Consider the following 17,660-nt stretch of genomic DNA (forward strand, 5'->3'; position numbering starts at 1 on the left):
CTCCGTCTGACTTGTAGCTGCATGCAGGGCTCTCCTCAGTACTACCGGAGCCCCGCCTTGGACCAAGCAATCTCTGCCTGTCGTCCGCTCTGGCAGTACTCCATCCGGCCAGCCGCAATTGCCTAACTTCTTCTTTGGGCCCTGGACGCCCTCGAACGTGGTGTAGGCTCCCGCCCACCACCAGGCACAGTCCCGACCTGGCTGCCTAGTCTGGAGCACACACGGAGCGAAGCCTCCGTCGACCCTGGGTCCCTTCCGGTTTGTGTGTTACGCTTCTTCCGGCCCCGCCCACAGTCAGGCTCTGCCTGACTTCCACCGGCGTCCTCAGTGGATTTCTAGGTGAAGACGGCGCAACTCTTTGTTCTGCGCCGGTAGGGCAATACTGCCCCACGAACCCTCTTCTTGGCTTTGAGCAAATAAATGAAAAAGCGCCCACCACGGGCACAGCGCTGAGGGGCACAGCCAGCCCAGGATGCTACTCGCGCTTCTCAGGGACCCCTGCTGCTTTCAGCTGGTCGGCCACCCCAAAGATCAAACTATGCTCCTCTCAGGGCCAGGGGAATAAATCCAGAAAGGCCCACCACGCGCTACTGGCACCCAGGAACCAAAAGCAGAGGGGCAGAGCTGAGCACAGGCAGGCCAGAACGTAGGGCCCCTCAGAAAGCAGCAGCTGGGTCCCACGGCGGTTCCTCCTTGCCCAGCAGTCCTTCCAGCCCCAAACTGGTACAAGTAAGCACCCAAGCACACCTTCATGGGGTCACAGCCCCAGTACTTATACCATGTGTCTTTGTTCTCTCCCCCTGGCACAGGCCTAGACCCGGTCCAAACCAGTTCTGGGGGGCACTCCAACATTTCTATACAATGTGTAAACACCCTTATTGTCCGAGTAGGTCCTGGCCCCAGACACTCCACAGGGGGGCAGAGCCAGCATTGTACAAGGCAGGCACAGACCTATTCAGGGTTAGGGGATACTCCACTCACTGCTCCAAATGCAGATCTGCCCATTCAGCCTAGTGCTCACTCACCCAGCCCCTCTGGAGCCACACACCTCATCAGCCCCTGTCACTCCAGAGCCAGACATGCAATGCACATCAGGCAGGCACAAAGACACATTGCACACAGAAATGCCAACATCTAAAAGTGGCATTTCTAAAATAGTGATAATAAGTCTGTGCACACCATTATGCAGCATTTATTATTACTATTCCAAACATACCAAACTTGACCCCGCTGCTCCTCCCATATCAGGAATTACAACTGACACACATATCAGGGAATCCCCAATGCATTCCTATGAGAGGGTAGCCTCACAGCAGTGAGAAACCAAAATGGCTGTTTGTCACTACCAGGACATGTCACACAGTTAAGGCACATGTCCTACCTTTTACCTACAATGCACCCTGCCCATAGGGCTAGCTAGGGCCTACCTTAGGGGTGACTGATATGTAGTAAAAGGGGAGTCATAGACGTTGCACACACTTTATGTGCCACGTCACAGCAGCAGTAAACTGCACGTGCAGACCCTGCAATGGCAGAGGCCTGGGACAGGTTTGAAAGGCTACTTTGGTGGGTGGCGCAATCAGCGCTGCAAGCCCACCAGTAGAATTTAATTTACTGGCCCTGGGTATCTGAGATTTACAAGGGACTGACAGGTCAATTAAACATGCCAAAAAGGTGTACCATGTTTACCACAGAAAGCACATGCACTTTACACTGGATAGCAGTGCTAAAGTGCCCAGAGTCCTAACACCACCAACACCAGGTCGGAAAAAAGACTAGGAGGAAGGCAAAAAGTTCAGGGATGACCCTGCAAAAAGGGCTATGTCCAACAGTATGCCTTAAGTTGGAAGTGACAGATGGGTGGCCCTGCCCAGCCTCCTCCGGGCTCAGACGGGCCCGCCTTTCGCTCCGGCTTTGCCCGGGCACGGCCTGGGCCCACCCACACGCATCCCATGCTGCGGGAGTGTCATGCTCTTTTTATGCGCCTGGAGGCGCAGCAGGAGATCGTCGCCGGCCTCTCTTGCCGCAAAGGATGCTGGACAGTGTAGTCCTCTGCCCCTAGTGACTTTCTAGTTGCGTTTCACGCTGTGGGAGTGTAGTGCCCCTTTTCTGTGCCTTGAGGCACAGCAGGTGATCATCGGCGGCCTCTCTTGCTGCAAAGGGTACTTGGCAGTGTAGTCCTCTGGCCCCTGTGGCTCTCTGGTCGTGTCCGTCGCTGTGGGAGTGTCATTCCCTTTTTCTGTGCCTCCAGGAGCAGCAGGAGATCGTCGGCAGCCACTCTTGCCACATAGGGTACTGGGCAGTGTAATCATCTGGCCACGGTGGCTCTCTGGTCACGTCTCACGCTGCTGGAGTGCCGTGCGCTGCAAGTCTGTCATAAATACTTGTTGCACAGGACATACTTTTCGCTATATGTGGCACTGTTACATGTATAGCACAAAAATACAGACAATTTTTTAATGGGAGAAATTTCAAGAGCAGAAACATGTCCTGCAAAAACATTTCATAATGTGGAACATTTTTCTCAAATAGGACTGTATTTTTCAGTTATAAATATGACTGGTGTTTACCAGTCACTGGGAGCAACATGCCTGCTGTGTGTAAATGCCATGTGCCATAGTTGCAATAGAAAAAAACAGCCTTTTTCATAAATAGGAAGAATATAAAGTGAAGAAACATGCTTCATACAATATTAAGACTTAATAAGCTCAATTGAGTGGAGAAAAACATTGGCTCAATGTTTCCTAGAAATATTTGTATCCATTTTAATTTCCTCCCATTTGAAAAAATGACAATATTTTTCCGTTATAAATATGGGGTGTCAACTTGCCATTGGGTGCAAGGGGCCTGCTTTTTGTAAATTCAACACTTTGAAATGGGATACAATTAAAATAAAAAGTTAGCTTAATCCTTAAGTTAAGTCTCCAATTTAGAAGCATTTTGAAACATCATTTTATTCAGTGATCCAATGGTGAGTTGACAAGGACTTGTATTGAAGATTTAAATACCTCAGTGCTTCAGTTCTTCGCCTCTGTGCGCTGCGTCATACATCTGACTCCAGCACTGATCAGGCCCCGCTAGCTACAGCCTGAAGATAGTATTGTGAAATAAACACAGATTTCACTTAACTTTAAAAGGAAAATGTGACCCTGTGCGGATTGAAAACTAAACTCAAGGCTGTGGGCAACTCTGAAGGTGTCTGAGAGCTACTGGTAGCTCCCGATCGGTTGGTTGGAGACACCGGATTTAGAAATATACAGTCACTTATATTGCACGTACTGAGTCATTATCATCACTGTGTGTCAACTGAGAGTAACATACCACTCAACTAAGTTAGTCCTTTATATAAATCCTCAGCCGATTACCATACAATAAGCAATTTCAGCACTTTGTGTGGCAAGAAGTCAGCAAGCAAGTTAAAAGGGCAGAGTTATTGTGGGATAAGAGAATGTTGCTGTCCATACTAAAAAAATCTGCAGCTGTAGGGCAGGCTAATTGGACTGGCAGCAAGGTCGCAGTGGACCTGTAGTGTGAAAGAAAGTGTGGAGATTTGAACATGGCAGGATCCACCACACGCAATTAAGGGGCCTGAAGAAAAACCTAGTGGGATGAGGAGGGATGGGGTAAGGAAAGGACAAGCCAGGGTTGGGAGAGCAGCACAGGAGAGAGAGAAACACAGAGTTCTGGGGGGAAGCACATGAGGAAGAGAATGAAATCTGTGGATTACATGCACTCTCACAGAGTTTAACCAAAAAGAACAAAGGAGTTCCCTAAAAGTGAGCAGTGGAACAATACAAGTCACCAAGAATGACACAGAGGCTGGGCTCATGGGTAGGCCAGACAACATGGGACAAGGAAAGGCGGCAAATAAGAAGCAAGCAAACAAGGTTGACAGTAAAGACAATCAATGGTAAGCAATAGGGGCTGTAAGCCCACTGTAAGTTCTTGGTAAACTTACAATAGGTCTTTCGCAATTAGACAATTTACACTGTATGGTAGGCAAGACCCAATAGCACACGAGAGCAGTATTACATGGGGAAATCCTACTAGAGCATCCATGAGAAATAAATTACCCTTTGGTCTTCAAATAAGGAATATACCAGTCATTTTCATGAAACCTTTTGAATACAAGTTACATCTTAGCAGCACTGGAGCAAAGTGCTTACATGATCATGATTGGACGTTCCTTTCAATTAAAACTGTTGCAAGTTTAAAGCAAGACAGAAGTGGAAGCTATTAAGGTAGAGGAAAAAGAAATACATATTAATACTGCAATATCGGATGCCGAAGCCCAGCAAGCTAAAACTGACAAGAAGATAGTGGTGTTAAGTGTTAATGCTCCACTACAGAAGACCAAAACATCCAGAGAGGGATTGAGCTAGGTATAAATTGGAGTAAACATATCAGTTTCTGCAACCTGACTACTACTCCCACCCAGTAAAAAAAAAACAGAATATTGCAAGAATATCCCGGAAGTAAATTTTCAGAAAGTTTGTCTTGGTTTCCAGTGGTGACAGCGACCTCTCTGGCAGTGAATTCAATACAATATCAAGAGAGGATTGTTTTAGGCAGAGGTTCGAGAAGAGGAAGAGGTCAAACAAGGCAGTACTTTGCTAAACTACAAACCAGAAGACAAGCTTACCATTTGTATAAGTGGATGTATTACCTATCTAACAAGATTTTGTAGTCAATAAATTGCTCTATAGTCTCCAGGATTATCCTTTGCTCCAACAAGACCAACCACCTTTGAATTTTTGCACACAAAAGGAATGTATTAGCTAGAGCATCGGGGGCCACTTTAGACTTTGCAAAAAGAATAGGATCAAAACCAATCCCCGCACTTATGAAGATCTATAATGCTAAGTGTCTCCCGATGGCGACTTATGGGAGCGGCATCTGGGGTTATACAGATATCAGAGAAATCCAGGGGGTTGAAAAAAATTTTTTGCGTAGATTGCTCTCGGTCCCTGCTTCCACTCCAATTTTTAATATACACGAGGAATTAGGAGCAGGTTTTATTTCTGACCAGATTGCAGTTGCTCCTTTATTGCGTTGGCTGAGAATTTGGGCACAGCATACTCCAAATCTTAACCAATTGATCATCCAAGATTGTCTCACCCTAGAGAAGGTGGTAGACATTCCGTGGATTAGATATATTAAGGACCAGATGGAAATCTTTGGCTGTCCCGATTTATTTTTGAGTCCCACAGCATTGGGTAAACTGGCCATTAGAGACCTCAAGCAGCAGTTTTTAGATAGACGAAGAGTACTAAGGGAGGAGAATGAATTGAAAAAAACCCATGGTGAGAAGATTTGTTACATTGAGCCTGGGTTGACAGATGCAACCATATTTATCTCATATAAACAAACCGTACCACCTCTTTGTTTTGACAAGATTCAGGCTGAATATGGTTCTCTGGCTCCTTGCTTTTCCTAAAGGGTATTTCAAAGAAGGAACATTAAATCCCTGTCCTTGCGATAACTTCTCGGACCAGAATACCCTTCACATAATATTCTTCTGTGCATATTACAATTCACTGCGCAGAAAATGTATTATTCCTTTGCTTAGAGGTTGTAACTTTGAACAAGTTAGGCCGGCGCTGGCATATTTACAAATGCTAGCGTCACCGATGGTCTGTTTTGGGGTAGCAAGTTTTCTAACAGGAGCAATCAGGTGCAGGAATAGGTCACTTATGAACTCCCCTGTGGACACAGCTTTGAATCGCGTTATTTAAAAACGTATTCTCATATTTTTACATGTAAAGTTGGACAAGTCCATGTTGGGCTAATTTTATTTTATTTATTTATTTACTTCCAGGCCTAATCATGTGTTGGTGGGCTGTATTGTCATTTTTGTTGTTATTTTCTCTGTTATGGATCCTCGAGGTGTGCTCATTCTTGAATGAAGTGTCATATTACTCGATGGAGTGTATTTTATTCTATTGTAGATAATACATTTTGAGTGGCGCAGGACTCAACGAAGATTAATAATTGTCTTATGTTTTTTTTATTTTCTATGTCTGTTACATTGTTCCAAGACGGGGATCTTAACTGTTTTTACATCTATGTATTTTATGATCGTAGATTTGATCTGTCCTGTTTTGTTACTTGTACTTTGATGGCTATAATCAGCCGAATAAAGTTAAATTTGACTGACTGACTAGGTTTTTTTAGAGGCAAAATTAGACTGAGAAAGTTATTTGGTGACAACATGCAAAAACAAGACATAACCTTTACTAACTTCAAACTGCTCTCAAACCTCTACCCACCAACTCAGAAGGTCCCTATGGAGGTGATAACATTAGAGAAAACTGTGATGAGATGGCTGGATAACTTACATTTCAAAAAGGAGCATGAAAAACTATATTGAACAAGAGAGAAATTGATTAAAAATAAGACCCTAAATTATGATTTCAATATCATCATCAAAGCAGCCAAAATGGATGGTGCACTAGTCATACAAAGCACATGTGATTACAAGGTGGGGGGGGTGTATCGCCAACTCAACAATGCTGGTCACTATCAGATATTATTACTGAATCAACCAAAGGCATCCATGGACGAATAATGGCCATAAAAACTGAGGGTCTTTGTGGGGGACTAGCAAGTAAGAGTTTCAGTTCCTGAAGAAGAATCCTAGGATCCCAATTCTGCACACCATCCCAAAGGTACATAAAAAGCACAGAAACCGCACCAGGATGGTCAATAGTATTGGGCATGAACTCTGTGCTGGAACCACAGGTCAAATGTTCTAATTTTCAGAAAATCTTTTGTCAAAACTGTACCTTCCTATGTGAAAGACACAGAAGACATCATCATTTTTTGTTTGTTTTTAAAAAAAACGTATACAGCACGAACTTGACCCGAAGTTATCATAACACGCTTTACATGAGCACCAGTTGAGTTACAGATGGACACATTCATTTTGTTTGGTACGAGGAGATTGTGATGAGCCCAGAATCAAAGGATGTTGAGCGTCCCTGCCGAGACTTGAATCCGGTTCCCCCCAGCTTCGAGGTTGAGCACTCTAGCCCTTAGGCCACATCCTGTTTAAAGGAATAAACTTTACGGCTTCTGATCAAATTGGCCACAATGTGGAGTGGTATCTTACAATCACTTGAAACACTGTAATATATGTGAATGTATGTTTGAACATGTTCAGGGTCCAAATGTTATTGGAAATCCGTTCTGAAGAACAGCTCAACTGAGATACCACCCCACTTATGGGATTGAATTGGAGTCAGTTTGAAACTGAGGAGCTGATTTGAATAATTGGACTTTCTAAGAGAACTTCTAATGAGGCAATAAGGTTCCTGCTTAAGAAAGGAGCCCCAGTCCTGTGACCCACAGTGGGACACCATTTGTTGTTTGTATTGCACAATGTTCATCAGGATTAAGAGAAAGAACATCACTTTAGGGTGTTTTTAAACTATGGGCTCTTGCTGACTTTAATTTAATTGCACTTAATGTTTGTTGTTAATGAACCTGTTTTCTTGTTTGCTCTGCACTAGTAAATTCGCAGCAATGATGGATAAATTGTATTGCATATTTAAGTCAATAGGAAGGACATGTTCTGGTTACACTAAGGTAGAAAATACTGAACGAAGTGCAAATAGACTACAGCAGCACTAGTATCATGTCCATTTGTCGACCTTAATAAAGTAGAGTTGAATTGATGGATGACTGAAGGGCTTTCTTATTCTTAATATATTCAGGGCCGAATCTTCAGCAATTCTTAAAGGGCAATACCCCTATTCTTTTTCAACATTTTGAGTCCAAAACAGCATATTTCTTGAAAGTTCTAGTGGCAACCATTTACCACCTTAAAATGGTAAAATGCTGCTGTTGCAGCTCTTCAGCTATTTACACAAAACTGTGGCAGAGACTGAATTCAAATTGGTTCTCACCTTTTGGGATATTGTCCATGAAGTGCCCTACATAGTGCAGCATGACATCAGGTCTGAACATTGACGGTCTGAAAAAGGGCAAAAAATTAGGTTGCAAATAACAATCTGCCAAAGCCCTCTAAAGGCGAGAAAGGGGAAGGGCAGAGCGCATGCCCAGTACATTCGATATTAGTGGAAGCCACATGCAGCAGGTAGGTACGGAATTGACCTTTGAGCAGAGAGCCAACTCTCAGCAGAACCCACTGAGGAACACTTTGATGGAGAAGCAACAAGGCCTTGACTGCGTGCAATCAATATCACTCCCAATATCTGTAACACATGGAGATCCCCATTACATCTGAATCACATTGGAGATATAGATCTTGAGCCTTGGAAAAGTACACATATCATGTCTTGGGTTACACCTGAACCTGGAATACAGTTTGAATGCCTCAGTAGACACACAAATCACACAGCATGGAGGTAACACAGCGGCTCTGCTCTATGATGAAGCAGCACATGTCCACGAGGGCTACGCTGTGAGCTGCTCAGAAGATCTTGGAGCTCATGGGAGGCTTTGTACATCCATTAGAGGCTTAGGATGGACCTGAAAGTAAACTTGTGACCATTAGCTTTACAGTATATCCATTCTTCTGGCTGACAGGGTTATTTCTGTGAATTCAGATTTATTTCAACTCCAAGTCACAGCTAAAGACCCACACAGTATACAAAGTCCAGGCTAGGCAGAGCCCAGTTGCCAGATGGAAATCATCTCACGTTTTGCCGTAAAAGTGCAGCATTTTAGAACTCAGATACCAGGAGTGTCCTCATCCAGCAGACGGCCCTCAATGATAAATATGTGAAACCTGCCAGAGGCAAATCTATTTCAAACTTGTTCTGTGAACAGCCATCAAAGAGAGAGTAAACCCACTGCAGGGTAAACAGAGCTTTTCCACACACAGGGCCTAATTCACAAATTGCATTTTGTTGTACCTAAAGTAGTACTACAGTGGCACTACTTACTTACTACAAAATGCACTTCACAAACCTAAAAGTGAAATTCTCCACCTCCACCACTCCTATACTGCTACCTGATTAGAACCACTATTTATCCTGGTTTGTGGGCCCACAGCCAGCAAAGCACATGCTTGTTTCACAATTCGATCTCTCCCTGAATAAGGACAGGATGCATCTTCACAAGTTTTCTGAAGGACAGAGGGGCATTGTTAGAAATGGGGGTCTCTAGTTGGCAGAGGTAGGTACCTTTGTCCAAATAGGGACCCTTGCTTCTAGACAGGGTAACGGGGATACACACTTTAGATTACCCCTGCTCACCCCCTTGGTAGCTTGGCACGAGCAGGCAGGCTTATCCCAAAGGCAATGTGTAAAGTATTTGTACCAACATTCACAGTGATAACACCACAAATGGACACCACACCGGTTTAGAAAAATAAAGTATCTTTATCTAAACTTAACAAGACCAAAATTACAAAAATCCAACATACAGTATTAAGGAAAATGGCTTTTAAAAGGCTTTAGCAGCTGAGTCCATAGAAAACTATGGATGCGTGATTTCTTGCATGAGTACCTGTCGTTGCAACACAATTCACCAAGTCAAACAGCTTCAGCATGGGAAGCATCCAAAAACAAAGAGATGCGTCGGTTCCTGAGACCCTCGTGGATGCGATGCAACAGTTCCACTGTACACAGGGGAGCGATGCGTCTGGTCCGGTCTGTAGGGGGAAGCAATGTGTCTATTTTGGGATGGCCACGATCCTCGGGTGATGTGTCGGGGAACACTTGCCACAAAGGGCCGATGTGTGGAAATCCGGGATGCGGCGGCGAATGATGCGGCGGCAGTGAGGGGCGCTGCATCGACATTTTCAGCTGTGATCCCTCGATGCGTCGATTCTTGCAGCGGCGACAGACGCTGCCTTGGTTTCGGCAGTGGCGTGGTGATGCGGGGATATTCTTCTCGCACCAGGGCGTTGCGTTAAAAAAAACTGTTGCAAGAATAGCGATGCGTCGATTTCCTTGTCGTGGCATTGCTTTTCCAGCTCCCAACAGCAGAAACAACCTCCAGAGGCCCAAGACTGTCACAGGCACCTCTTGGCAGGTCAGGCCTCCCAGCAAGGAAGTTCAGGGGAGCTGGGGGTGAAGTCTTTGTGTACCTGAGACTTCAAAACAGGAGGCAAGCTCTACTCAAGCCCTAGGAGACTTTCCTCAAGCAGGGGACATAGCACACAGCAAAGTCCTTCTCCTTTCCGTGGCAGAAACTGCAACTGCAGGATAGCCCCAGACACACAGCAAGGGCAGTACTTCTCCTCAGTTTCTTCAGCTCTTCTCTGTGGCAAAGGTTCCTCTTGATTCCAGAAGTAGTCTAAAGTTCAAAGGTTTTAGGTCAAATACTCCTACCCCAAAATGTCTTTGTTCTCTTTGTGCAAGGGTCTCTGAGCCCAGTCCAAACCAGTTCTGTTGTCTAGGAGGTGGAGACAGCATTGTGTAAGGCACACAGCCCCAATTCAGGTGCAAGGGAAATATCCACTCACCACTCTAAGTGCAGACCAGGCTTATTCAGGTGCTAGTGAGAACCTTTTTTTTGTTTTTTGTAGAATTTTATATAGCGTGAACCAGACCCTAAGATATCGGATATCAGAGTGCTTTACATGAGCACCAGTTTCGCTACACAAGGACACATTCTTTTTTGTTAAGCACAGGGAGATTAATTGATTTGCCCAGAATCACAGGATGTTGAGCGTCGTTGCCGAGACTGGAACCCGGTTCCCTTGCTTCGAGGTCGACCACTCTAGCCATAAGGCTACATCCTCTCCCAACTCCCCCCCCCCCTACTCTGAATGCAGCCCAGGACTATTCAGCTCAGCCCTGACTCATTCAGGAAAGGCAGGACACACATCAACCACCCCCCCCCCCCACTCCCCCGGTGGCTATCTGAGAGAATGCACCTCCCCAGCCCCTGTCACTCCAAAAACAGACAGTTAATACACAAACAGGCACAGGCTCACAGAATGGTTAAACAAGAAAAAGCCTACTTTCTAAAAGTGGCATTTTCAAACACACAATTTAAAAACCATCTTTAGTAAAAGATGTGTTATTAAATTCTGAGTTCAGAGAGCCTAAACTTTATTTTCCCATCTTATCTCTATGGTAAGATATGCTTGTAAACTGTTACAAAGCATTCCCCATTCTGTTCTATGGGGCAAGATAGCTTTTCAATAGTGAAAAATGAATAGGCAGTATTTCACTATTAGGATATGTTACACACATCAGTACATGTCCTACCTTTCACATGCACTGCACCCTGCCCAGGGCCTACCATAGAGGTGACTAACATGTAACAAAAGGGAAGGTTAGGGCCTGGCAAGTGGGTGCACTTGCTAAGTCGACATGGCAGTTAACAAACTGCGAGCAGGCACCACAGTGGCAGGCCCGAGACCTCTTTTCAGGGCTACTCATGTGGGTGGCACAATCAGTGCTGCAGGCCCACTAGTAGCTTTTGATTTACCAGCCCTGGCACACTTAGTGCACTTTACTACGGACCGACCAGTAAGTCAAATATGCCAATCATGGATAACCAATCATGTTCACAATTTACCCAGAGATTAGCAGTGGTAAAGTGCCCAGAGTCCTAACACCAACAACAGGTCAGGAACAAATAGGAGGAAGAAGCAACGTTTGGGGATAACCCTGCAAAAAGGGCCAAGCCCAACAGGGATCTGGAAGAAACTGGTCAAGCCTTTGCCTGTAATTTGGACCAAAAGTAGATGTTCTCTGACAAGGCCTCAGAGTTGCCAGGCAATGCCTAAAGCATCACAAGTGAAGACAGAGAGCTCAGGAACACAGGTATGTAGAAACTGCCTGGCAGGTTAAGCAGATGAGCATGCTTTTAGGTTGCTACAACTCTTTTTAGTTTTGGGTATACAACGTACCTGCGGATTGTGAAGGTTCCAGGACACGGATACTTTGAGGGGAATCACTATCCTGCATTAACACTCTCTTTGTGCCCAGCAGGGTGGCTCACTGATGTAGGCTCAGGGGATCCACCCTTCCTGATTTTGCCCCCAAGGTAGCAAGCTGTTGACACACTCTGTAGCTGCTTCCCAAACCCATACTGCACCATGTATTGCTGCTGACACAACAGTGGGGGCAAGTAATGAATAATTTCCTAGTGGAATGTTCTGGAAGGCGAGGTCAGGCTTAGCCACAGTACCAGAAGAAGTCAGCAGGCAATGGCGCAGAATTTGAGGGGCTAAATTCCTGTTATTTTCATTTCTCGAAAGGTTTCTTCCCAGTCACGACTAGACAAAGCAGAGTTCTTCTGAACTCAGGTGTTCATTACGATTGCTGGCCGGGCGTATGGGGCACTAATATGGTGGCGGTGCATACGAGGCACCGCCATCCATATTAGCATGGGAGTATGCAAAGGCCTTTGGCTGGCGGGATCTGCTTTGGGGGCCCGTTGCTGGTCCCCGGGGGGTGGGGGGCTCAACTTTTGGGGTACCTATGGTAGACCCCACATTGCCATGCTCAAGGTGGCAGGCACCGCGCGGTGCCTGCCAAGTTGTGCATGGCAATGCACGACATGCCTCTTTGGCATTGCGGCGGGTGCACCCACCGCAATGTCAAAGATACGGACTGCGACCGCTACGGTGGCAGTCGCATCCTAATTTGCGGTGCGGGACCACCGCATCGCTGGCAGCCGGTCCCAACCCTGCTAGGGTGGCGGGCGGGCTTAAGTCCGCCCGCCATCCTAATGGGGCCCTGTGTCCTCCACCTGGAATTCCTTCCACAACAAGGGGCCCATTTAGACCCTGTAGTGACGTGCTTACAGCTCAGCATGCTAGGCCTTTGTGCCCTTGAAATCCCCAAGAAATAACTGCAGGAAATAATAACACTTATTGTATTGTTGACAAATGATTTCAGCGAAGAAAATAGTTTCAAAAGAAATTGTTCCTTTGTGAGCTCGAAATCCCCAAGAAAGAACTGCAGAAAATGATCACACACATTACATTGTTGATAATGGTACTTAAAACTGCAACAGTGAAGAAACTAGTTTAACAGGAAAGTGCTTTAAACTTTAGGTCCTTATCCATTTTGCAGTCAAGAAAATGCATACCTTTGGCAAAAGCAGATAATAATAGTACACACAAATGATCAGATCTGCAGTAGGAGCAATATCTGTCTATATAAATAAATCTATCCATATACGTTTGTATAGGAGAGATTATCACAGGCCTCTAGTGTTTCCCCTTTTTAAATTAAAGCACACTTGAAAGTCTAAGGTATGCAGTGGACAAGTGTGGGGTTAAAATTATTTTGTTTTACCCATCAGTTTGAGTGTGTCTGATTTTAGCCTTAAACAATATTTTTTTATTTGCTTTTAGTAAAATTATATCTGCAATATGCTTACAATAGGGGTTTCTTAGCCAATCTTCTACTATCCATTGGTCTGTTATTGTGTCTTTCACATTTTCTTCCACCTTCTACAGCATACAGTATAGGGCAGTGATACTCAAAGTACGGCCCGGGGGCCGCATGCGGCCCTCCTGACCTTTATATTCGGTCCCCCTGATTAACAGCAGCACTGGGCTGCTGTTTCCTCTAATCAACCCTAACATTAAAACGTGTATCTCAAAACCAGCTGCAAAATAAAACACACATGCTTATCAATTCAAACCGCTTTGAAGCGATAACTTTCGTGTAACTGAGATAATGCGTGGACAATGTAAGTAATTTAGACTAATAGGTGACCTACACTAGAGCTTCTTAAGTGGTGTTGACCGGTTACTCACTGGTAATATTCATTACTCCAAGTCCAGGTCTTCCTGTCCCATTACTTAACAGTGAGCAGCTCGTCTGCTCCACAGAAAGCCTACACCTAGCAGAGCTTTAACACTTCCCCCAATATGACGCCACCTAGTCGGTGTGCATAAAGGGGGAAGTGCGTCACAAAGACATCCTGAGAATACCAAAGAAACCAGAGAAGAAAAACAAACACAAAACAATCACCTGAAAACAAAAACAGGGAGGGAGGGAGGGAAGAGCTCAGGAATGGGACAAGAAGACCAGGACTCTGAGTAATGAACATTACTGGTGAGTAACCGGTCATTACCTCCTCGTCCGTTCTCCCGTCCCCTTCCTTAACAGTGAGCTCATACCCAAGTTCATGGTGATAGAAAGACAAAGACCAGTAAATGCAGAAAACAACAAGTCCATTTAATAACAAGGAAAGCAGTACAATTCACAAATCCTGTTCAGCAGACAAAACAAGGGTAACAAAGGCAGCCGAGGTCGCCATCCCCAACTGAAGACAGTAATGGGAAACATAGGTATGGGGAGAGGCCCACGTGGCAGCATTACAAATGTCACGTAAGGAGGCACCATTAAAACAGGGGGGAGGAAGGCACATCCAGGATTATGGCGAGAGGCGCACCTTGATGTAAGTTTGACTACAGGGGTCTCTCCTCCACTCTCCTCCCATGGGGCATGTAGGAAACCACCATAGGGTTTTATGAAAATCTTCTGTTGGTAGAGGGACACAGGTCAGCCTACCTAGTGGTAACTTCATATTGAATAGATTTGGTAAGAAAGGAGCCTAGATACATTATTTTGTCCTGATGAATGTCGTGGATCTTTGGACCATATAGGAAGAGACATGTAGACAAATTTAGCCACTACGGTGATGGGGTAATAATTCCCCTCCTTTCACCGTTTCTGTTATTTTAATACCATATAATTGCCTTTCTGAATAAATGTTAATTCGGCAATTATACTGGTTTTTAGAACTTTAGTCACATTTCACGGGCCCCCATTTAGCTTTAGAAGTGCCTCCCTGTCTCCAGGTGAAGAGAGTGAGGACTGCCGATGATGATGATGCATGACACCTGGTGGTGTGTGAGGACAGTCCTTCATCTTTTGTGAGATGCCAGCGTCCACATAGTAGTTTTTGCCACATTTAGTTTTGGGCACTTTTTACTCGAGAGCAGCTTCTTTTTCACCATTAAACATGGCCCAGGTACAGTTATGTTGTTAAAAGTATACAATATGATAATGTATGTATATATCCACAAGTAATGATGTATTAATGATGTAGTCCATTGAACAATCTGGTTGCTGAAAGTATGCTAATAAAATCTGTTATGAAAAAAAAAACATGGCCCAGGAGGAGGGGACACCCCAGGTGCACCTACCCTGGCCAGAAGAAGTGAGAGGACAGTGAGCAGACTTATAAGCCAAAATAACAGCACACTTCACCTGATGAGTCAAAGTGGACAAGGAAGGATGAAGACCCTTCCCAGAGATACTGTGCGTAACAAATAAGGGATTCCACCTTCCGAAAGGCACAGGTCCAATCCAGATAGATGCGGAGAGCCCCCAACACATCCAAAGAATGCAGAACCTCTTCCTCAGGTAAGGAGGGGTCAGGTAAAAAACAGTAAGGACAATATCCTCCGGACATTGGAATGAGGACAAGACCTTGGGCCGAAAAAGCTTACTAGGACAAAAAATCACCTTGTCAGAGTAAAAGCACAAAAGGGGGGTGGGGAGCAGCAAAGCACCAAGGTCACCAACCCACCACCCAGAAGAAATGGACACCAAAAAAAGAACCTTTGCCAAAAGATACCGAAGGTCAACAGAGAGCAAAGGCTCAAAAGAGGGACCAGTCAAAGCCTGCAGGACCAAGGGAAGATTCCAGGCCGGAACAGGAGAGCGCGAAAGAGGATGCTGAAGCACAAAGCTCCACAAAAGGAAGGCCACCAATAGGGAGACAGAACCCACAGTAGACCCCGGAAGATAAGAATGGCAGCCCACTGAGCACGGAGAGTGGAGACAGACAGCCCCATGACAAAGCCATCACGCAAGAAGTCCAACGCCTGCACAGCAGCACAGGAGCAGGAAGACAGAGCTTTTCCCTGGCACCAGGAGGCAAAGTGCTTCCAGTGACGGCCATAAGACTTCAGGGTCGAGGGCCTGCAAGACAATTGGATGTTCTGGGACACCTCAAGGGAACAACCCTGGCCCAACAAACCTAACCTCTCAAGTGCCAAACTCCCAGCTGGAGGGAAAGCAGAGAAGACATGCTGGGAAGAGGAGCATGCAGCGGAGAGACACAGGGGAATCCACCAATGGGGGCACACCGACAAGTCCATATGAAGGGGAAACCAAGACTGCCGGGACCACTTCGGTACAACCCTCCACCCGATCCACCTGAATTTTCCAGAAGATCTTGGGAATAAAGGGAAAGGGCAGGAAGGCAAACAGGAGCCACTGGGACCACGGAACGGAGAGAGGACTGATCGCCCAGGCCAGCTGAGATGGAACGAGGCTGCAAAAATTTGGAAGGGCAGAGTCCTCCGAGGTAAAGAGATCCAGCCAAGGAAGGCCGAACTGGGAGAGAATCAGACTAAACAGAAGAGGAGACAGACACATGGTCACTGAGGTTGGAAACACCCATCTCAACGAGTCCGCAGGCCCATTCTCCATCCCCAGAAGATAGACAGCCATAAGAGAAAGGAGATGCCGCTCGACCCACAGACCGATCCTCCTGGAAAGGAGAAACAGAGACCGGCACAAACCCCCTGCCAAATCACATAAGCGTGAAAAACCTGGTTGTCAGTTTGAACAAAAACTCCAGCCGGTTCAGCGACTGGAGAGCCTCGATCTGGGACCACAGGCCCTGAGCCTTGGAAACCCCCAGAACTGCACCCGCACCACGGCATCGGTCAACACCACCACCACGGCAGGAGCTGAAAGAAGGCCAGATCACCAGTTCGGTGTTGCTCTAGTGCCTCAGAACTCTGAGCAATCTGAGAGGCTTCGCCAGTAGGGCAGCCCCATGGTGCATCACAGCCACGTTGACGCTTCTGTGCATGCTGGCTTGAGTGTATACCGGCGCACTATGTCCGCCACTGAACCATGTGTGTGTTGGACCCCGATCCAAGTAGGAAAGGATTAATTGCGACGATTTCTGGTGTCTGTAATTAGCTTTACTGGCAGGTACCTCCACATGGAATTCCATCTATTACAAGCCTTACCTGGGACACTGTGTGCGAAAACGCCAGGTCATTTGTGATTGGGTGGAGCAGAGTTTCACCTGGGATTCTGTTTCACAGGACTCGTAATCGGGCCATTGGTGAGTGGGTGTGTGTTTAGAGCACTTTGTGTGTTCCTGCGTCCCTGTGGATGTTTGTCTGACCTTGAGAGGTGACGGAGAACCACTGGCAAATACTGCAATTTCACAAACTGGTGGTCCAGGCTTTACACACCCTACTCTGCTCTCTATACCTGAAATAAAACGAACCTTAATGCCAGCTCACATGCTTACAAGGCAAAGAAATGGAAAGCAAACCGCGCAGTTAGCTGAAAGGTTCTTTTGCCTGATCTTTCTGACTTGTATAGAGTGATGATCCCGCCCATTGAACGCATGCCCACCTGCTGTGAGCAGACTGGTGCAATGCCCCGTCAGGGTTTAGTTGCAGGCAGTGCTTAATTTGTAAAAGAATGAGTGCCGGTGTCAAAACTGCTGCTCAGAACCCTGAGGACGGTGCAATCTAAATGTTGTCGCGCCAAATATCAAGTCGGCATAATTTTGACGCCTCCTCCCCTTATTTCACTCTTGCAGGTTTAAGCACTGGAGGGGGCTAAAATGGTCCACCCTCCGGTGAGTCCCCATGGGTATTAAGAGGTTCATCATAGGAATGCAGCATCCCACCACTTTCTACATTGTGACTCCCATGTTTACATGAACCATTTCCT

At 45.9% G+C, this 17,660-nt stretch overlaps 1 protein-coding gene across 1 annotated transcript in view; it reads right to left on the reverse strand.

The window, feature by feature from the left end:
* WHRN (whirlin) overlaps positions 1 to 17,660 on the reverse strand; it is an 822,559-nt gene that overhangs the window by 688,200 nt on the left and 116,699 nt on the right. The gene's annotated exons all lie outside the window — the stretch shown is intronic.

The sequence above is a fragment of the Triturus cristatus genome, chromosome 1_2, assembly GCF_964204655.1.
Source record: "Triturus cristatus chromosome 1_2, aTriCri1.1, whole genome shotgun sequence".
NCBI lineage: Eukaryota > Metazoa > Chordata > Amphibia > Caudata > Salamandridae > Triturus > Triturus cristatus.